At 41.6% G+C, this 22,385-nt stretch overlaps 1 protein-coding gene and 1 non-coding gene across 2 annotated transcripts in view; both read left to right on the top strand.

Annotated features, from left to right (window-relative positions):
• The window catches only part of lratb.1 (lecithin retinol acyltransferase b, tandem duplicate 1), a 58,113-nt gene that overhangs the window by 12,786 nt on the left and 22,942 nt on the right, over window positions 1–22,385 (top strand). The gene's annotated exons all lie outside the window — the stretch shown is intronic.
• Window positions 5,837–5,909, top strand: trnaa-agc (transfer RNA alanine (anticodon AGC)). Its single transcript has one exon. It is a non-coding gene; the product is annotated as a tRNA-Ala (tRNA).

The raw sequence follows: 22,385 nt of genomic DNA, 5'->3' as shown, positions 1-22,385 counted from the left end.
CAGTGATTTTCAGATCCGCCCATTAAATCCAGACACAGAAATCTTGAAACACAGTTTGTGAAGCCTAGCTCCACAATTCAAATCTAAATGGTTGAAATGCTTTTTACACCTTTTTTAGAAATACATTTATGACCTATTTAATGTGTTTAGAAGAAAATTCACTGAATTCACTTTACATGGTCTTTAAGACATGTGGGCAAAGACAGTCACCGACCTGTAATACAGTTGCTATGATATGTAGAGGACGTGATGTCGGTTTCAAGTGTGCAATTATCACTTCTACTGATAGAAAGTTTAAAGTGGGTGAGATGAGTAAAGCTCTGGCGAACCAATGATCGGACTGATGAAGGGTCGCCTCCCTGCTGTGTAATCTGAAGCCTTCATGACTCATTTTATTGATTAAGTACTTGAGAAATTCATCACATTTTCCTTTAATGTAAAGCACAGTTTCCTCTAAGGAATCGGTTAGCGGAGGCGGTAAAAGCGCCTAATTTCTGAACGGAAAATGTAATAATTCCTTCTGACATCGTTTCTTTGCGAGGCCTCCAACTATAAAACACTGAACAGCAGCTTCAAAAAAAAGTGATGCTATGTTCACGCAGAGCCTCTTTGGTTCATTAATTATCAGAATAAGAGATCAATAGAATAAAAGCACCTCTGATCAAAAGGAACAGGCTCATTCTGACATAAATGTAATTCTGTTTGAAAGAACTGATTACACACTTTTTTGGATTTGATCAAAGATATGTCGTGTTAATGCTCCTATACATTTCTGTTTCCCAGCATGTTCGCTCAGATGAAAGGACGCAATGTTTTGACTTTTTCGCTTCATGAGTAGGGTGAACAGTTGATGTTCCTTTGAGATCAACAGACAGACATCTCACGTGTTCGGTGACGCCGTTCTGATGATCAAAATAACTGTCTAAAGATCAGCCGATCCGTAGAGGACTTTAAACCTTCCTGTCGTCCTCCCGGGTCAAATTGACCCCGTCTGTTTTGACTGTTCCTTCTTTCCTTCCTTCCTTCCTTCCATCTGTCCTTCCTCCCTCCCTCCCTCCTTCTCTCTTTCCTCCCTTCCTTCTTTCCTTCATCCATCCCCCTTTCTTCCTTCCTTCTGTCCTGTCTTTCTTTCCTCCCCATTACCTTCCTTCTTTCCTCCCTCTCTTTCCTTCCTTCCTTCCTTCCTCGCCCTACCTTCCTCCCTTCCTTCTTTCCCCCGTCCTTCCTTTCTTCCTTTCCTCCCTCCCTCCCTCCCTCCCTCCCTCCCTCCTACCTTCCTTCCTTCCTTCTTTCCTCGGTCCTTCCTTCTTTCCTTTCCTCCCTTCCCTCCTTTCCTTCCTTCTTTCTTTCCTTCCTTCCTTCCTTCCTCCTTCCTCCCTTCCTTCTTTCCTGTCCTTTTTCTTTCCTCCTTCCCTCCTACCTTCCTTCTTTCCTCTGTCCTTCCTTCCTTTCCTCCCCCTACCTTCTTCCTTCCATCTGTCCTTCCTCCCTCTTTCTTTCCTCTCTTTCCTCCCTTCCTTTTTTCCTTCATCCATCCCCCTTTCTTCCTTCCTTCTGTGTTCTCTTTCTTTCCTCCCCATTACCCTCCTTCTTTCCTTTCTTCCTTCCTTCCTTCCTCTCTTTCTTTACTCCCTCCCTCCTACCTAAATCAGCTGCTAGCTCGGCGGCTGATCAAACTGCTGTTTTACACCTTTGGAGACAGAAAGAAAAAGCTCATTTTCTCTCCACTGAGGCATCGCTATGTCTTAATTACACATCCTCATTATTTCACCTGCCTTCGTCCTAATTGGTTGATCTACTTCTTGCATTGATAGCTGTAAGAGGAGCATCACTCTTTCTGCCTAGTCGTGCTTTTAGGGGTGTCAGGACATCAATAGAGTTGGCCGATCTATAGGATAATCAATAGTTGAGCTCATTATGGAGCTGAGGATAGCAAGATTTAGGGCAGCAGAGAGACAAAGGGGACGCTGTTACTCATCTGGCCTCTTACATAGTGTCAGAGAGGGAAAAATGAAGAGTTGAAAAGAGTGCAGGGCCGACAGAAAAACTCAAATTACACTTGTAATTACATGTGACCTCTTTCACGAGAGGAGATGAAAGAGATGCTGGAAGAGAAGCGGATGGTAGAGCAGGATGAAAAGCAGTGCAAGCAGGTCATGTGAGTCCTGAAGAAAATTGGCACAGATGCATGATTTTAAGGCTCATTTTAATAAAGCTAAAAATCTGTCACACTGGTGGGTTTTTGCTTCTTTTCCAGTGGATGTTTTTAGCTTCGTCGACATGAGAGTGTTTTAATTTGATACCGCACAATATTTCATCTATCTAAAAATATGTTGTTGATACATTGTGTAGGACTGATTTCCTGGTCATTAAGTTTCTCATTTGACATTTTCACAGAATCTTGTCTTCTAGTCTATGAAGAGTCTTAATCTCTGTTTGAGAAACTGGACTATAAAGTTTGTATAAAGTCAAATATCAATCACAGTTTCCTAAAGTCAGACATGGTGACTTCAAATGTCTTCTTCTGTTTTGACCAACAGTCCAAAACCCAAAACTCATTGACTTCATTTATCATATAAGACAAAGAAAAGCAGCAAATCGAGCCGGAACCTTCGTTTCTCTTCTCTTGCTTTGTGTGAGACACAAAGCAAGAGAAGAGAAACCAATCTCTGTAACGCTGTTGTTGGTATTTAAAAATGCCGGGTTTGATTCTTGTGTGGGACGGCTCATGACTCTTCCAGCGACTCTCTGACCAATCAGTGGCCGGCAGTCTGATGACGTCACATTTAGTATCGGCTCAGCTCGCTTGGAACCTCGACAGAGCAGGTACTAAAAAAGCACCAGGTACCAGGTACTATCCCTGATGGAGACGCAAAGAAAAACCGAGTCGAGTCGTGCTGGAACTGTGTAGTGGAAAAGCGCCATTAGCTACCGAACTTTCAATCTTTTTTTCGTCATTTCATTGCGATAGATCATCCCGACCCTCCTTCGCTCCTTTCACCTCCACCTGTCACTCCTCTATCGTAACCCAGATCTCAATACTCCTTTTATTCATCACCATCACGATTGTCTGGACCCCAAAGACTTCACATTTTCATCTGAGTTTGCAAGTCACTTATAAAAGAAAGAAGGAAGGAAGGAAAGATGGAATGGAGGAAGAAGGAAGGAAAGGAGGAAGGAAGGGAGGAAAGGAAAGAAGGGCGGGAGGAAGGAAAGGAAAGCAGGAAGGATGGAGGAAAGAAGGAAGATAGTAGGGAGGGAGGAAAGAAGGAAGGAGGGAGGGAAGGAGAAAGGAAAAGAGGAAGGAAGGAAGGAAGGAAGGAAGGAAAGAAGGACAGAGGAAAGAAGGAAGGTAGGGGGAGTAAAGAAAAAGAGAAGGAGGGAGGGAGGAAAGAAGGAAGGAAGGACGGAGGAAGGAAGTAAGGAAGGGAGGAAGAAGGAAGGAAGGGAGGGTAGAAGGAAGGATGGAAGGGAGGAAGAAGGAAGGAAGGAAGGACGGAGGAAAGAAGGAAGGAAGGAAAGATGGAATGGAGGAAGAAGGAAGGAAAGGAGGAAGGAAGGAAAGGAGGGAAGAAGGAAGGGAGGAAAGGAAAGAAGGGCGGGAGGAAGGAAAGGAAAGCAGGAAGGATGGAGGAAAGAAGGAAGATAGTAGGGAGGGAGGAAAGAAGGAAGGAGGGAGGGAGAAAGGAAAAGAGGAAAGAAGGAAGGAAAGAAGGACAGAGGAAAAAAGGAAGGGTGGAAGGTAGGGGGAGTAAAGAAAGAGAGAACGAGGGAGGGAGGGAGGGAGGAAGGACAGACGGAAGGAAGGAAGGAAGGAAGGAAAGAAGGAACAGTCAAAACAGACGGGGTCAATTTGACCCGGGAGGACGACAGGAAGGTTAATTATATTGATTTATCCAATTTTTTCATCTGTAGTCCGAAAGTTACCCTAAAAAAAAAACTCCTCAGTGGAAGTAAATGACGACAGCTTTAAAATCTAAACTACAGAGTTTTATGAAAAAATAGTAAATTCAAAGTTTTATTGTTTTGGTAAAATCATAGTATCACATTTAATCAATTTCATTCATTTAAAACCAATTCGTGCTGCTGAATTAAAATTAATTTTAAGTCATTAATCTGTTAAAGTCCAAGTGTATTTTTTATTAATTATTTTTCAATCAATTATATCTTAACATTAATGACCACATTAACATTAAAAAGGCTTATCAGCGGGCAACATAAAAGCAGGTTGAAATTTACTCAATAGTGTTTATAAATTAATGAAAGTAAACCACATTTTGTGAAAATATAATACATTTAAAAAAAATTGCACTTTGAAATAGTTAATGCACATAATTAATTTATAACTGCAGAAAAATAAAGTTGGTTGAGTTCATCCTGAAATTAAAACTCGGGATGAAAAGTCATTAAAAAATAAAAAAAATCACAGTTTAACAATTGAAAACATAAATATTGAAGCATATTCTATTCACACTCACTCCACACACAGCGCTCGGTACGAGATGGAGATGAGCTGATTGATCCAGTACAGAGAGCATATCATCATATCATTAAGTGTGTGTGTGTGTGTGTGTGTGTGTGTGTGTGTGTGTGTGTGTGTGTGTGTGTGTGTGTGTGTGTGTGTGAGATTGAAAGATGAAAAGATGACCGTAAAGTGTGGTGAAGGTCAGGTCGGGATCATTATCAGACGTAACTTAATAGATTTTTTAGTTTTTATCTCTCCCAAAGCCACACACACACACACACACACACACACACACACACACACACACACACACACACACACACACACACACACATAACTAGAATAGATAAAGATAAATAGATACCCTGGAGTCAAGCTCACTCTGCCAGTATTTCCCCGGTGGCCAACTGCGGTACTGCAACTAAATAAATTCACTTTCATTTTCTCCAAAAACTTCCATCCACAAAGAATGTCATAATTGAAATGAACATGCATGGAGAGTGAGGACAATTCTAGAAAGTGAGAGGCGTGAGGACATTTGTGGGGAGAGGACATCTTTGGATTATGAGGACTTGTTTGAAAACAGGAGCATTTCTTGCAAAGTACGGACATTTGTTAAAAAGTTGAGGACATAACTGGAAAGGGAGACGTTTTTTTTTTTGGATTATGAGGACATTTGTTAAACAGCAAGTCCTACGTTAGAAAGTGACACATTGTTTTAAAAGTGAGAACATTTGTGGAGAGAGGATATTTACTGATTATGAGGACATATTATATACAGGATAGATTTTGGAGAAGTGAGGACATCTGCGGATTAGTTTACTTATTACTTTTAGAAATTAAGGGGATTTTTGAATTATGAGGAAGCTTCTCATTGGAATATTCATTCCTGAACATACACAAGTCCTACAGAAGACAGGACAACCACTAAGGGATTCGAACCCTAAATCTTCTGATCCAAAGTCAGACGCCTTGTCCTTTAGGCCACGTGGTCATGTAGACAGTGACGTGTACATTTGAACTGGGCCACGGTAGTAGTCTACCGACAAACAGTGAGGAGAAGCAAGACTTTGAAGATCAAGCTTTTGCCTTCATGGGATCCATGTGTGAGGTGATGGGGCACTGTTGCACATTCCATGAGTTGAGAACACTGCCAACTTTACATCTGAAGGACTTCACGAGATAATCTCCCTCTACAACAAGTAAGCCCGGCCAGTACAGGGATCGAACCTGTGACTCTAATCAACTGAGCTAACAGGCCTGCTGCTGCCGTTCTATCTACAACCGCGTCCCTAATAGAATGAAAGACACTCATTTGCTTTTAAACATCTAGCGACCTGGTGGAACCAGGCTTGTAAAAGTCTTCAAGAAGGGGAATTAGCTCAAATGGTAGAGCGCTCGCTTAGCATGCGAGAGGTAGCGGGATCGATGCCCGCATTCTCCATTACCTTCTTTTCAGTTGTCGATTCTCAAGAAGGAAACACACAAATCCTTCATTCAAAGGATTCCTCCGAAGCTTTCCTCCTGCTGAATGTGCCCATAAAAATCAGAGGAAGGTTGAGGAACATTTCACAGCTCTGCACTTTCATACTAGCGTTATTCAAAGGAATTTCATATTTCCACACCTTCATCTCTGTGACTATTTCTTGTTTTCATCCATAATCAATCCTACAGAAGAGAGGACAGACAACCACGAAGGGACTCGAACCCTCAATCTTCTGATCCGAAGTCAGACGCCTTGTCCTTTAGGCCACGTGGTCGTGTAAAGACTTTGAAGATCAAGAGTGCTCTTTATTATTGCATATTTGGTATTGCAGTAATCCTAAAGTAACGGAAAGTAATCAAGTTACATTACTTTAATATTATGGTACTTGGATTACGTTAGTGACTACATTTTTTTAACAAATAACCAGTAACTGTATCGGAACACAATTTAAAAGTAACCCCTCCCAACCCTGAATATGACAAAGTACATATAAACGTGATAGGATCTCAGGACCACGAAGCTCCAAGCTGAAACATTTCTAAGTGTTTCACCTCTGCAGTGGGTTATGCCAAACCCTTTGGCATGGGGTGATTTTGGTCTCACTTTGGGGGGTAAGTCCAGGCTACCATCTGCATGATTTCAGAAACACAGTTTTCGGAAACGTACAGCTCCAGAGAGAGACGCCAACAACCCACCAGAGGATGCTCTTTGGGCAGTTTAAAGAGGGTTTTGGCCTCTTTTACTGTGTTTTTCTCCACTTCTGCCACACTGATCGATTGGCACGCAGGTGAACGAGTGGTTAAGAGCGCATGCCCCATACGCAGCGGACCCCAGTTCAAATCCTGGCCGGAGGACCTTTGCTGCATGTCACCCCCCCAGAAAAATATCAATGTGATATAATTCGAGAAAAAGTACAGTTAACATCAAATCTCTGAACACACTATCTCCACCCTAACGTCTTGTGGCAATTTGCACTGGTCTTTTTCAATTTGATGGTTTTATTTGCATAGAGAGTGCCCATTTTGCGCCAAATATGCCCTATGTCTTTAATATTGCATATTTGGTATTGCAGTAATCCTTAAATAACGGAATAACAATACAAGACAGTACAAATGTTTAGTAAAGGGTCTCCAAACATAAGGAAACTTGGAGTGGGCACTGATCTAAGACCAAACCAAACATGAGGGCTTGTTATGATGCTGGAGGAAGAGTAAAGGGTAGTCGGAGCAAACCAATATCACAGAGAGAGTGTCAGGGATTATCTGGCGGCGGTATATGTCGCTGTACAAATGAGAAATGTCATCCCAGAAACTCTCGAGCTCGGGGCAAGACCAGAAAAGATAACCCAGGCTCACGTCATAAGACTCACACTTATGTAGCAGAGACAGACGGAAATATTCTGCTCAATTTGGTTTTGGAAAAGTACAGCCGACAGATGACTTCCCGATGATGAAATCCTCTCACCAATATCCTCAATCCATGTCTTTTTAATGCGAAGAGACGAGGTTGAGAGAGAAAAATGTGAAACTGTGAAATTAAATGTTTGGAGGTACAGATTGTACCCATGAGGTCAATAAAAGTTGTGCTGTGTGGGCATCATAGTGAAGTGAGGTTGAGACTACCTGGCAAAATGTCTGAAAAAAAAGAAAGCAACCAGGAAAAAGAAAGACTTTCATATGTTGTTGAGTCAAAACAGTCTTTGCTGTGAGAAATGTTCAAAGATGGCGGTTGTCACAGTGTTGTGACCGAAGATAGCCAGGGACATTATTTGTAAATTAATATTAAAATGTGTTAAAAAATAGGCTTCTAGAAAAAAGGTCACATTCAAAAAATTCCCTCAATTCACAAAAATGTGAATTTCCAAAAAAAGTTTTTCACAAGTCCTCACTTTCAGATTCTTTCAGATTCTTATTTCAAACAATGTCCCCACTTTCCACAGATGGCGATCCTTCTTCTATCGAAATATCCTCACTTTATAAAAAGCATTATCACTTTCAAGCAATATCCTCATAATCCAACAATGTCATCTCCTTTCCAAAATGTCATCTCCTTTCTAAATATATCCCTCCTTTCCAGAAACCTCCTTTCAAACAATGTCCTCATAATGTGAGAATGTCCTCGCTCTCCACTGATGTCCTAACAATTCAAAAGTGCAGTCAAGCAATACATAACAATACAATACATGGTCCAAATAATACATAACAGAATAACAGACAGGACAATGCCGTGGTGTACAAGTGCAAAAGAAAAAAGAAAAAGTGAAAAATCTTCCACCTAAACCGCAAGTCAAGGAAGGAAGGAAGGAAGAAAGGAAGAAAGGAAAGGAGGGAGGAAGGAAGGAAGGAAGGAAGGAAGGACGGAAGGGATGAAGAAGGAAGGAAAGGAGGAAGGAAGGAAGGAAAGAAGGAAGGAAGGAAGGAAGGATGGAAGGGATGAAGAAGGAAGGAAAGGAGGAAGGAAGGAAGGAAGGAAGGAAGGAAGGAAGGGATGAAAATGAAGGAAAGGAGGGAGGGAGGGATGAAGAAGGAAGGAAAGGAGGGAAGAAGGAAGAAAGGAAGAGAGGAAGGAAAGGAGGAAGGAAGGATGGAAGGGATGAAGAAGGAAGGAAAGGAGGGGGGAGGAAGGAAGGAAGGAAGGGATGAAAGGAGGGAGGGAGGGATGAAGAAGGAAAGAAGGGTGGAAGGAAAGGAGGAAGAAAGGAAGGAAAGATGAAGGGATGAAGAAGGAAGGAAAGGAGGGAGGGAGGAAGGAAAGGAGGAAGGAAGGATGGAAGGGATGAAGAAGGAAGGAAAGGAGGGAGGAAGGAAGGAAGGAAGGAAGGAAGGAAGGAAGGAAGGAAGGAAGGAAGGAAGGAAAGGAGGGAAGGAAGGACAGACGGAGGAAGGACAGACGGTAAGAAGAAAAAGTGCTGCATATAGCTGTAATTACATAATATACATAACCCTAATGATCAATAATTACATGGTTCTTGATTTCAGTGCAGTGATGCAAGAAGTGGATCAGAACCCGTTTTAAGGCTTGATGGATGTAGTTTTTTTGCATTGTTTAGATAAGGGTTCGTTCTTTCCTTTCCTCCCTCCTCTCATTCCTTCTTCATCCCTTCCTCCCTTCCGTCCTTCCTTCACTCCTCTCATTCCTTCCTTCCTTCCTTCCTTCCTCCTTTCCTTCCTTCTTCCTTCCTTCCTTCCTTCCTTCCTTCCTCCCTCCCTCCTTTCCATCCTTCTTCATCAATTCCATCCTTCCTTCCCTCCCTCCTTTCCTTCCTTCCTTCCTTCCACCATTCTTTCCTTCCTTCCTTCCTTCTTCACCCCTTCCTTCCTTCCTTCCTCCCTCCCTCCCTCCCTCCCTCCCTCCCTCCTTTCCTTCCTTCCACCATTCTTTCCTTCCTTCCTTCGTTCTTTCCTTCCTTCTTCACCCCTTCCATCCTTCCTTCTTCCCTCCCTTCCTTCCTTCTTCATCCCTTCCTTCATTCCCTCCTTTCCTTCCTTCCTTCTTCCTTCCTTCCTTCCTTCCTTCCTTCCTCCTTTCCTTCCTTCTTCCCTCCCTCCTTTCCATCCTTCTTCATCCCTTCCATCCTTCCTTCCCTCCCTCCTTTCCTTCCTTCCTTCCACCATTCTTTCCCTCCTTCCTTTGTTCTTTCCTTCCTTCTTCACCCCTTCCATCCTTCCTTCTTCCCTCCCTCCCTTCCTTCCTTCTTCATCCCTTCCTTCATTCCCTCCTTTTCTTCCTTCCTTCCTTCTTCCTTCCTTCCTTCCTTCCTTCCTTCCTCCCTCCCTCCCTCCCTTCCATCCTTCTTCATCCCTTCCACCCTTCCTTCCCTCCCTCCTTTCCTTCCTTCCTTCCTTCCTTCCACCATTCTTTCCTTCCTTCCTTCGTTCTTTCCTTCCTTCATTCCCTCCTTTCCTTCCTTCCTTCCTTCCTCCCTCCTTTCCTTCCTTCTTCATCCCTTCCATCCTTCCATCCTTCCTTCCTCCCTTCCTTCCTTGACTCGAGGACAACAGGAGGGTTTTTAAGGACATATTTGGATGATGAGAACATTTGTGGAAACTTTTTCAAGACAGTTTAGGTGGGAAAGATTTTTCTTTTGTAAAATAAGCACATTTGTGAAAAGCGATGACATTTTTGGATAATGACCGACACTTTTAAAAAAGAGAGTGGAGCAAAGTGGGGATGTTTTTTGATAAGTGAGCACCATTTTGGGAAGTATTTTGAATAGTGCACTTTGTTTCTTTTTTCTTTTTTTTTTAAAGTAAAGATATTTGTGTATTTATGAGGACAGTATTGAAAGTCAGATTTTTTTAAGGGTAATGGGCTTCGGGGTGTTTTATATTAGTAAGGGTCAAGTGTAAAGTATAACAGCATGAACCTCGGTGTGTGTGTGTGTGTGTGTGTGTGTGTGTGTGTGTGTGAGTCACATTTTTACCACCTATATGCTAAAATCGGGTTTTTTCGCTGAATAAATGTTTTATTTATCCAAATGATCAGAATACATGAATGTTAACACATTTCTGTATGTGTGTGTTTGTGTGTTTGTGACAGATGAGACTAAGAATCGAATAAAAATATAAAATACTGACAGAAATTTTCCAAACAAGAAATCATAACTGTTTTGTTTCTTTTCTTTTGTCATTACAGTTTACTGAACATGATTTTTCTTTGCCATCGTTTTTTTTTTTTTAAACATTTCCTCTTAACTTTCCTTTTTCCCTGTTGTGATGTATCTCCGCCCGGCAGGTGACAACACACTTTCCCTCACAACTGATTCAGTTTTCATCTGTTTTCATCTTGTGAACCTGCTGTTCTGTGTTTACAGACATCTGCTGTTGGTTCTGTTTATTGATGTCCGCCATCACTTCCAGCTGTTCATTTGCTCAGTTGTTAGAGAGAGTTTATAAAGGCTACTGAGGGTTTTTTTTTTTTTAAAGTAATTTTTATAAAATAATTAAATTGAAGGTGTTTATATATCAGGTTCAAATTTTACAGTGTTTTATGAAGCATTAACCAACAAAGAGGTCCAATCTGGCTCACTGGGTAACTTTGCAAAGTATGAAAATTGCAGAAAAATAGGTCCAATTCATAGACTGTATATATAATGGACGTAACATCCGTGACGTCACCCATTGGTTTGTGGACTGCTGCTCGGAGGCCAATAGTATCGGATCTGAGCAGCGCCATCTTGAAAATTTCAGGTGCATGCTGGGAATAATAAAAACAGGGATTCTACTTATATGGGCATCAGGAGGAGCATGAGGCGCCCTCCTGAACCTGTGAACCAATCAACCTGTCAATCACCACGTAGCCACGCCCTAATGCATACCCTGCTTTATCGTCACATATAAAATCAGGGAGGCCAAAATGTCCCAAATGAACATCATACTGCATTGAAGAAGGCTTTAAACTAGCGATTGAGACCATAAACACATTTTGAAAACGTTTACTGAGGTTAGAAATCAAGTGAGAAGTTGGTGAATTCTCCATTGACTTGTATAGAGACGGAAGTCCTTTTGACACCAAAACGGTCGCCCCCTGGTGGCCTTTTGATAGAACGCAGTTTTAAGTTACTTCCGCGTTGGCCTCCGCTCAGAGGACAGGAACTCCCCGCCTGGTCCAATTCCAATTTTCCAATATAATGCTTCTGTCATCTATTTTCACATTGAAATAATTGGCTTGAAATGTGATTCAGATTTGAAGAACACATTTTCTTTGGCGCGTTTGGACACATTTTATCATATTTCTCACCATTGTAACCCTAGATAGTTCATTATAGTAAAGTTATAATATATATTACAACTATTATACATTATTTATAGGTTATTATGCAATGGTTTTACTGGTCCGGCCCACTTCAGATCAAAACTGGGCTTTATGTGGCTAAACTAAAACTAAAAATGAGTTTGACCCCCCTACATTAACCCATTATTCCCAGTGTGTGAAGCCTGTCAATCAATTATCTATGAGAAGAACGATCAATCACTATTAGTTTTAACCTTTCCTTGTACGTAGTAGTCCACTTTTTGGAGCTTTTGACCCTCATTCACGGTCAAGTTAAAATGTAAACATATTGTTAAATCTGATGAAACCATCATTGAGCTTTTGGAAACATCTGGACGTGATGAGACATGTTCTTGTACACGTGTGTTGGACGGACAACAGATTGATGTTTGATGTAAATTTGAAAGGACTTGAAACGTATTTGATCCCAGGTGTCGCCTACATCTCCAATTCTTTTGTCCTAACCTCACTTTGCTCCTTCTTTTCTGTTCCCTCTTTCTATTCATCTCCTATTTCCTCCTCTTCCTTTTTATGTCCTCTTCTCTTGTCTCCTCTGCAATATGTACTCATTATGTTTGTGTGAATTAATAACATCAGAAGAAAGAGTCAGTTTGATATGTCTGTTTTTTCTCTCCGCTGAGCTGTTACGATGCTAATAGATGTTTATTATTGTGGAATACGATCTTTTTAAAGCATTTTAATTAGCAGGAAGTACAGGACTTTTCCTGATATTGACTATGATAGGTAGTACATTAACTTAGATGAAGTGCCGTCCAATAAGACACCAAATCATCATCATTGAAGATCGTTTTGAAGATGCAGCTTCGATAATCTCTTCTTCACAGCGAGTCTCTGCCAACTTCAATCATGTTTTTATGGACTTTCTGTTGCTTTGTTTCACATTTTTATTGAGTCGTGAAATAACTTTTTAGCTTTTTGGCAAATAAGAAGCCAGTGTGGACGGCTGAGGTTTGCTTATAATTTGAGTTATAATGGCTGCTCATGCAAACACAGGAGGCATTTTATTCAGCTTCAGGCTGTAAAACTGAGGCTGCAGAAAATGAAAAAATTCTGGGACTAAATTATATAAATGTTATCTTGCATATATTATTTTAAAACGCAGAAACTTTCAAATAATTAGTTTTCTTTGTGCATTGTCTTGTTTTTCTTCTTTCTCAATAAATCATAACAAATGGATTTAATGTAAAGTGTCTTAAAATATTCATATAAATCAGTTGTGGTTGTTAATCTGATGGAAACACGATAACGCCAACATACATAAAGGCTTGTGTGGGAGCCAATAATCCCTCATGTTTCCATATGTTTACCTTTGCTCCTGTCTGTCTCTCTGTGTTTGTGGGTGAAGTGTGTCTGCTTCAACAAGCTGTGGTGCAGGATAAGACATCCGTTCATGTTTTTAAATTAAATAAGGAGGCGACTTTAGCAGGGAAACTAATGTGGGCTGATGCGGGTCTTGTGTTGTGTATCAGGATGCAATCAGGCTCAGTGTGACGTCTGCTCTGATAGAACAACACTTTAACCCCTATAAAGCCTGAACCATCAAATAATTGCCAGAAAATTAAAATTCTTTGAAACTAGAGTTTATTGGACCTTAAATTAAATAACACTTTGCATCTATGAGTTTTGTTTTGTATCATATTTGATACACTGAGAATTTTTTGCAATTTATTTTTCATAGCATGATTTTTTTAAACAGATGAAAACACATTGAATACAACTTTTTTAAGGTCCTGCATAAAGCTCATAACACCTTTTAACCCTCCTGTTGTCCTCGAGTCAAGGAAGGAAGGGAGGAAGAAGGAAGGAAAGGAGGAAGGAAGGAAGGAAGTGAGGAAAGAAGGAAGGGAGGAAGGAAAGGAGGAAGGAAGGAAGGAAGTGAGGAAAGAAGGAAAGGAGGAAGGAAGGAAGGAAGGAAGGAAGGAGAGAAGGAAAGGACGAAGGAAAGGAGGAAGGAAGGAAGGAGGGAAGGAAGGAAGTGAGGAAAGAAGGAAGGGGGGAAGGACAGGAGGAACGAAGGAAGGAAGGAAGTGAGGAAAGAACGAAAGGAGGAAGGAAGGACAGGAGCAAGGAAGGGAGCAAGGAAGGAAGGAAAAGAGTAAGGAGGGAGGAAAAGAGGAAGGAAGTAAGGAGAGGAGGAAGGAAGAAGGAAGGAACGGAGGGAGGAAGGAAGGAAGAAGGAAGGAAAGGAGGGAGGGAGGGAGGAAAGAAGGAACAGTGAAAACAGACGGGGTCAATTTGAAGGAATTAACCATAAAATAAGCTACAAAATATTTAGTAATTGAACGTTGCATTGGTTTATCTTTGTACTGCATGTATCTGAGTGTATATACATCAGGTTTTCAGGAATGAAATATGATCACACTGATGATTTAAAGGTCTCTAAAACTCATGTATCCAATATGATACACTTGGTGTGGAATTTACTATATTTGATTACAATAATGTGAAACTAGGGGGCGCCATTATGAAATCAAACAATACAATATAATATAAATGTCTTTCTATTAGTTTCAGGGGAACACAAGTCAAGTGATTTACAGAGCAGACGTGTTGCTACAGGAGGCAAAAAAAGGCAGTTTGCTTCCAATTGGACTTTAATTAACAATAATATGATATAAAAAAAACATAAGAATGAATCTGTTGGTATGAGTCAGGGACATCCAAACTATTCCATAAAGGGCTGTAATGTGTCTGCAGGTTTTTTCCCCCCAACCAATCAGAAGCACGATTCGGCCAATCAGCTGTCTGAGGACTTAGATCAGCTGATTAAATGAGTCGAACCTGCAGCCACATGAATAGTTTAATTGTTGGGTTAAATCCAACAGGTGTATCAGCTGTGGAAGAATGACAGATTATCACTTCATGCAGATTTGATATGCTGTATTAAAATAAGCACTCCAGCTATATAAACAGGTGATGTAACAGTATTTAATCAGAATGATGTAAAACTAGAAGCTCCATCAAGAAATCAGAGGATTTAAAGCAGTCGTCTCCAACCTGCTCCTGTAGAGCTGCTGCCCTGCATGTTTGAGGTATCTCCTCATTTAACACACCTACTTTTAATGATTAACTCATTATCAAACCCTAACCATAGCTCTCAACCATAGAGGGTTGATGACCACTGATATACTTTTTCTCTCTTTTGGTTCCTGGTTTCTTTCTCTAAAGATACTTTTTTTTGCTTTAGCAGACACCAACAAACAATTTAATTTCAGTTTTAAAAAGTAATATTTGATCTGATCGAGACTTTTGCAGTAACTTTTAAATGCAGGGGTGAAATCTGCAACACGATAAAAATCGGGACAAACACACTTCAGCTTACAGTATGTTTACACTCGACACCAAAGCTGAGAAAAATAAAGATACCATCATTTGTGTTTGTGAGGGCTGTTCAACACTCTCTCCAGTTCATTACAAATACTCAGAGGCTGCTATTTATTTTTTTATCCCACTTAAGCTTCAGCAGCCTCCTGTCTGCACACACACACACACACACACACACACACACACACACACACACACACACACACACACACACACACACACACACACACACACACACACACACACGATGTAGTATGTCTGTCTGAGTGCTATCATTAGGGAGACAGATGAGTGTCTCCATTTACTCTGTGGTAGTTCACCGTGTCCTCAATCAGGCGACTCTTCAGCCGTCAAAAAAGCTCAACAGTGGTGAGTCACAACAGTATGTCGCACACACACACACACACACACACACACACACACACACACACACACACACACACACACACACACACACACACACAGTAAAAGTGGTGTACTGTGAGTTTTCTCACTGCCTCTCATGATTGATTGGAAGCATCCAAACTGCAAATAAAACTTTTTTTTTTTTTCACTCTTCGCTGAGATGGAAAAGCGATGACCTACATTACATCATGACACCACATAAACAAATGAAGAGAGGACGCTAAATTCTGTCTAATCTCATCCCGCTTTTTATTTAACCTTCGTGTCGTCCTCCCGGGTCAAATTGACCCCGTCTGTTTTGACTGTTCCTTCCTTCCTCCCTCCTTCTCTCTTTCTTTCCTTCTTCTCTCTTTCCTCCCTTCCTTCTTTCCTTCCTCCATCCCCATTTCTTCCTTCCTTCTGTCCTTCCTTCCTCCCTCCCTCCTTCTTTCCTTCCCTCCTTCCTTCTTTCCTCCCTCCCTTCCTTCTTTCCTCCGCCCTACCTTCCTCCCTTCTTTCTTTCCTCTGTCCTTCTTTCCTTCCTTCCTCCCTTCCTCTTTTCCTTTCTCCCTCCCTCCTACCTTCCTTCCTTACTCCCTCCTACCTTCCTTCCTTACTTCCTCCATCCTTACTTCCTTCCTTCCTTCCTTCCTCCCTTCCTTCTTTCCTTTCCTCCCTTCCTTCCTCCCTCCCTCCCTCCCTCCTACCTTCCTTCCTTACTTCCTCCATCCCTCCTTCCTTCTTCCCTTCCTTCTTTCCTTTCCTCTCTTTCTTCCTTCTTCCTCCTTTCCTTCCTCCCTTCCTTCTTTCCTTCCTCCCTCCCTTCCTTCCTCCCTTCTTCCTCCCTTCCTTCCTTAACTCGAGGACAACAGGAGGGTTAAACGACTGCACGCTGTGTATAACTGAGACAGTCGATGATTAAGGAAATTAAAAGGAGAGCAGAACTGACCTTTTCTTGAATGTTAATTTACTGGAAAGACAGAAGATAAGAACCGAATGAAAAAGTTGTTTTCTGAATCTCTTTGTAGGAACAAAGAAAAGCAATTATATGGCGTCGTTATTATTATTGTGATAATTATCAGCGTCCAAGCAGAGAGGATCACAATGTTGGACTACATGAAGGGAAATTAAATGGCAGTTAAATCAGATTATCAGGTCATTAACATACTAAGTACGCAATCTTACTCTTTGTTATTAATAGCAAAAACAAGCCGTAGCAACACACTATATAATATAAATGTTATATTCATGAGTTATTGGGGGATAGGGCAGGAGGGGAGTTCTGCTTACCTTTGATTATAGTCACACAAGAGAAGATAAAATAACTACAACGATCGCCAAATTAATGCAGCTAACCTGAAAATGAGATGCATCGTAAATTTAGGAAACTTTTATTATTACTTCTTGTTTTATACTTCAATGTGTATGTATTGAGGGTTAGCGTTCCCCCATGAGTGAGAAGTAGCTGCTGAACATTCAACGTTGAGTCTTGCACAGGCGGGGAGTTCCGGTTCTCTGAAATGAGGCCAACGCGGAAGTAACTTAAAACTGCATTCTATTAAAAGGCCACCAGGGGGCGACCGTTTTGGTGTCAAAAGGACTTCCGTCTCTATACAAGTCAATGGAGAATTCACCAACTTCTCACTTGATTTCTAACCTCAGTAAACGTTTTCAAAATGTGTTTATGGTCTCAATCGCTAGTTTAAAGCCTTCTTCAATGCAGTATGATGTTCATTTGGGACATTTTGGCCTCCCTGATTTTATATGTGACGATAAAGCAGGGTATGCATTAGGGCGTGGCTACGTGGTGATTGACAGGTTGATTGGTTCACAGGTTCAGGAGGGCGCCTCATGCTCCTCCTGATGCCCATATAAGTAGAATCCCTGTTTTTATTTTTCCCAGCATGCACCTGACATTTTCAAGATGGCGCTGCTCAGATCCGAAACTATTGGCCTCCGAGCAGCAGTCCACAAACCAATGGGTGACGTCACGGATGTTACGTCCATTTCTTATATAGAGTCTATGTAAATATGGGACGATTCCATTTTTCAAGGGACGGTTGGCAAACCTAGATGAGATGCATCGTAATTTAAATTATTACTTCTTGTTCTTCATTGTGTATGTTTTGAATGTTCAGCAGCTCCTTCGGTCTGCTCCAGAACCACAGAGAAGACGTTTCGCTGTACCGGAACAATCACAATTAACTATTTTATTCTACATTTGTTTCAGTTATATGTTGATCTTTAAACTCTGCCATTGAACCTGTGATGTAAAGAGCTTTTCCACCAATCATACAATCTTAAAGAAGAGACTCCATTTCATGAATCCAAGGTTTAAGGTTTTTCTTCCTGCTACCAGATGATTTAAAGTGTTTTCCATGTTCGTCAGGTACAGCTGCTTCACTCAGCACACAGACAGACTAACATGCCTTCATAGTCACAGTGCAAAGAGCTCACACTGTGCCGTTGAGCCACCGTGCATCACCGCAGGGGAAACTCCTTCCCTGTCACAGTCCTACTTACTCCTGCTTCTTCCTGCTTTGATGTGTCAAAATGTCTGCTGTGAAAAAGGAAAAAGGCAGCGGAGGCTTGCAGGTGGGACGAGGAGCGAGGGAACAAGAGACAGGTGTGTTTTGATGAGGGAACGGAGGACAGGTGTGTAAGGACCAACAGGATTCATGTGTGTGTGTGAAGGGAAGTAGATCTTGAGTCTTGAGTCTTGTGTGTTCATGTGTGTGTGTGTGTGAACTCATTTAACACCATTCCTCATCTTTGTCGCTCCACTTTTTTCTCCTTTTAAAAAAACACCATCGCCGTGTTTCGACTCATTTTTTTTTCATTTGGCTGGAAGCTTAGAGGCTTAAGTGTGTGTGTGTGTGTGTGTGTGTGTGTGTGTGTGTGTGTGTGTTTGTGTGTGTGTGTGTGTGTGTGCGCGCATATGTTTGAGTGGGTGAAGGGTGGAAATTGCTTTTGCCATGATGAAAAGGTTTCCTGTGTGGCTGTGTGCCATCCTAAACTCTCCATCTGCCCTACAGGCAAAGTCAATCCTACAATGATTTATAAGGTCACACACCTTTTAAAACGAAGCCACACACACACACACACACACACACACACACACACACACACACACACACACACACACACACACACACACACACACACACACACACACACACACACACACACACACACACACACACACAGTGGGAGGCGTGACATTAAGACAGTAGTGAAGAATCCTTTTACCCTCATAAATACTAACTACTCTTAATCCTGCCTCTGGAGAATACAGCTGCCAGGTTGATTCTGTGTGTGCGTGTCGTCATGCCGCAGCTTCAAAATGAAATTTCTGATTTAATTTTCCACTCTGTTTATATACGAGGGGGGGAAATAAATTGAGGCCGACACAGTGAAGCTCCAAACAAAATAGAGTTTAGGGTGTTTGTATTGCAGGTAAAATTAACATTTTAATTGTATGTATTGATTGCGTTCGGCTTCAATTTGAATTCTTTCTCTTTTTCTTTCTCCTTACTTTGATATTATAATCAAATTAAAACTGTAAATGAGTTTAAAAAGTCTCTTTTGAACTACACTCATATTTATATGGGAGTCATTGTACACAATAACATACTGCGGATTCTGATTTGGTGGAAATTAATACTAATATATTCTTAATTCACTTTAATAGAATTGATTACAGGTTAACATAATCTTGACTACGATTGTTGGAGAATACAGGTTAACTAAATGACTGCTAACCATAGACTGTATATAAGAAATGGACGTAACATCCGTGACGTCACCCATTGGTTTGTGGACTGCTGCTCGGAGGCCAATAGTATCGGATCTGAGCAGCGCCATCTTGAACTTTTCAGGTGCATGCTGGGAAAAATAAAAACAGGGATTCTACTTATATGGGCATCAGGAGGAGCATGAGGCGCCCTCCTGAACCTGTGAACCAATCAACCTGTCAATCACGACGTAGCCACGCCCTAATGCATACCCTGCTTTATCGTCACATATAAAATCAGGGAGGCCAAAATGTCCCAAATGAACATCATACTGCATTGAAGAAGGCTTTAAACTAGCGATTGAGACCATAAACACATTTTGAAAACGTTTACTGAGGTTAGAAATCAAGTGAGAAGTTGGTGAATTCTCCATTGACTTGTATAGAGACGGAAGTCCTTTTGACACCAAAACGGTCGCCCCCTGGTGGCCTTTTGATAGAATGCAGTTTTAAGTTACTTCCTCGTTGGCCTCATTTCAGAGGACCGGAGCTCCCCGTCTGGTCCTAACTAATATAACTAGGCATCTTATTGGTAGAAATGACTATAAACTAATATAATATTGCATTTTATTGCTATAAAATTACTATAAACTAATATAATATTGACTCTTATTGGTATAAAATGACTATAAACTAATATAATATTGCATTTTATTGCTATAAAATGACTATAAACTAATATAATCTTGACTCTTATTGGTAGAAATGACTATAAACTAACATAATATTGCATCTTATTGCTATAAAATGACTATAAACTAATATAATATTGATACCAGTTGGCTGCATATGACTACAGACTCAATATATTCCAGTGAGCACATATGACAGCAGGCTGATATAACCTTGATTCTGATTGGAGGATTACACTACAAACCAATATAATCTCTAGCAACGATCTAAACCAATGACGTTTCCCTGAAGAGGCAGAGAAGAATCGAGGCCTGATGCTTCTCCGCAGGTGGTGCGGAGCTTTAATCTACTGACAGACTGCGGGTGGGTGGATGTGGAAAGGCTCCTTTAGGTGATGAAGTGGAGTATATGTACATCAGACAGTCGGCTAAGCATCAAAGAGGATCTGATCTGTGCTCCTCGCTCTCGCTCCCGTCGTTACCTCCCGTTCTTTGCCACCAATAATCCTATTATGCAGTGAAGAGAAATCATAATTTATACTCTTGTCACCTGCTCTGCTCTTCTTCTTCTTCTTCGCCCTCTGGTCGTCTCCTCCTCTTTCATTTCCTCCCCTCCGCTGCCTTTCTTCATCTTTTCCTTTCTTAAAAGTCAATGCGAGAGCCACACAGTCCACCATAAATCAAACGGCAACAGAAGCAGGGATCCTCTGATCTCTGTCTTTACATGTACTCTCATATCAGTAACATGAACCTTTTTTTTTTTGCTCCTTAATTCCCTGCAGACCTTCCATCATCCTCCTGCTTTGTGTGATTGTGATTCCTTGGAGAGTTTCCAGTTTAAGCTTCCCGTTGGTCCAATGATGAGCATCAAAGATTGATCTTTTAGCAGCAGATGAAGACAGATGCTAATACGACGCTACGACTAATTACTAAGTTATTTTAGTCTGCGATTCATTGTCTTGATTGATTGTTTTGTTTCTAAAATGTTAGAAAATAGAAGATTGGATATCATTTCTTAAGCCTCCTGTTGTCCTCAAGTCAAGGAAGGAAAGGAGGAAGAAGGAAGGAAAGAAGGGAGGGAAGAAGGAAGGATGGAAGGGAGGAAGAAGGAAGGAAAGGAGGGAGGGAGGAAGGAAGAAGGAAAGGAGGGAGGGAGGAAGGGAAGGACGAAGGAAGGAAAGGAGGAAGAAGGAAGGAAAGAAGGGAGGGAAGAAGGAAGGATGGATGGAAGGGAGGAAGAAGGAAGGAAAGGAGGGAGGGAGGAAGGAAGAAGGAAAGGAGGGAGGGAGGAAGGAAAGGACGAAGGAAGGAAAGGAGGGAGGGAGGAAGGAGGGAAGAAGGAAGGAGGAAGGAAAGGAGGGAGGGAGGACGGAAGAAAAGGAGGAAGGAAGGAATGAAGGAAGGAAAGGAGGGAGGGAGGAAGGAGGGAAGAAGGAAGGAGGGAGGGAGGAAAGGAGGGAGGGAGGACGGAAGAAAAGGAGGGAGCGATTGAGACCATAAACACATTTTGAAAACGTTTACTGAGGTTAGAAATCAAGTGAGAAGTTGGTGAATTCTCCATTGACTTGTATAGAGACGGAAGTCCTTTTGACACCAAAACGGTCGCCCCCTGGTGGCCTTTTGATAGAATGCAGTTTTAAGTTACTTCCTCGTTGGCCTCATTTCAGAGGACCTGAACTCCCCGCCTGAATAGGACCCAGATTGGACCCACCGGACTGTGACGAGGAGGTAAACCTCGTTTCTGGTTTGTGTGGACGCTGTGAACTTTTTAGCCACGGTTAGAAACCCACGAGTACCATAGTTTGACTTAAAGAGACAGGAGCTTAAACGGCTTGTTAATAGTCAGAGGCTGAACTGAGCGGCTGTATAAAAGACCAGTAGAAGATAAATAAGGAGTTTTTTCTGGAGTAAGTCATGTAAAGATATTCCAGTAGAGACAAAATATAAATACAGACATGTGAATGTGCAGAATACGTCCGGTTTAACCCTCCGTTTGTCCTCGAGTCAAGGAAGGAAGGAAAGATGGAAGGAAGGAAGAAAGGAAGGAAGGGAGGAAAGGAAAGGAAAGAAGGAAGGGAGGAAGGATGGAAGGAAGGTAGGAAGGAAGAAGGAAGAAAAGGAGGGAGGGAGGAAGGAAGGGAGGAAAGGAAATAAGGAAGGGAGGAAGGATGGAAGGAAGGAAGGAAGAAGGAAGAAAAGGAGGGAGGGAGGAAGGAAGGAAGAAGAGAAGAAGGAAGGGAAGGAAGGAAGGAATGAAGGAAGAAAAGGAGGGAGGGAGTAAGGAAGATAGGAATAGAAAGAAGGAAGGAAGGAAGGAAGGAAGGAAGGAAGGAAGAAGGAAGAAAAGGAGGGAGGGAGGAAGGAAGATAGGAAAGGAAAGAAGGAAGGAAGGAAGGAAGGAGGGAAGGAGGAAGGAAGATAAGAAAGGAAAGAAGGAAGGAAGGAAGGAAGGAAGGAAGAAGGAAGAAAAGGAGGGAGGGAGGAAGGAAGATAGGAAAGGAAAGAAGG

The sequence above is a fragment of the Scomber scombrus genome, chromosome 23, assembly GCF_963691925.1.
Source record: "Scomber scombrus chromosome 23, fScoSco1.1, whole genome shotgun sequence".
Lineage (NCBI taxonomy): Eukaryota > Metazoa > Chordata > Actinopteri > Scombriformes > Scombridae > Scomber > Scomber scombrus.
Note: the sequence above shows the minus strand (reverse complement) of the source record. Positions and strands in the feature narration are given on the sequence as shown.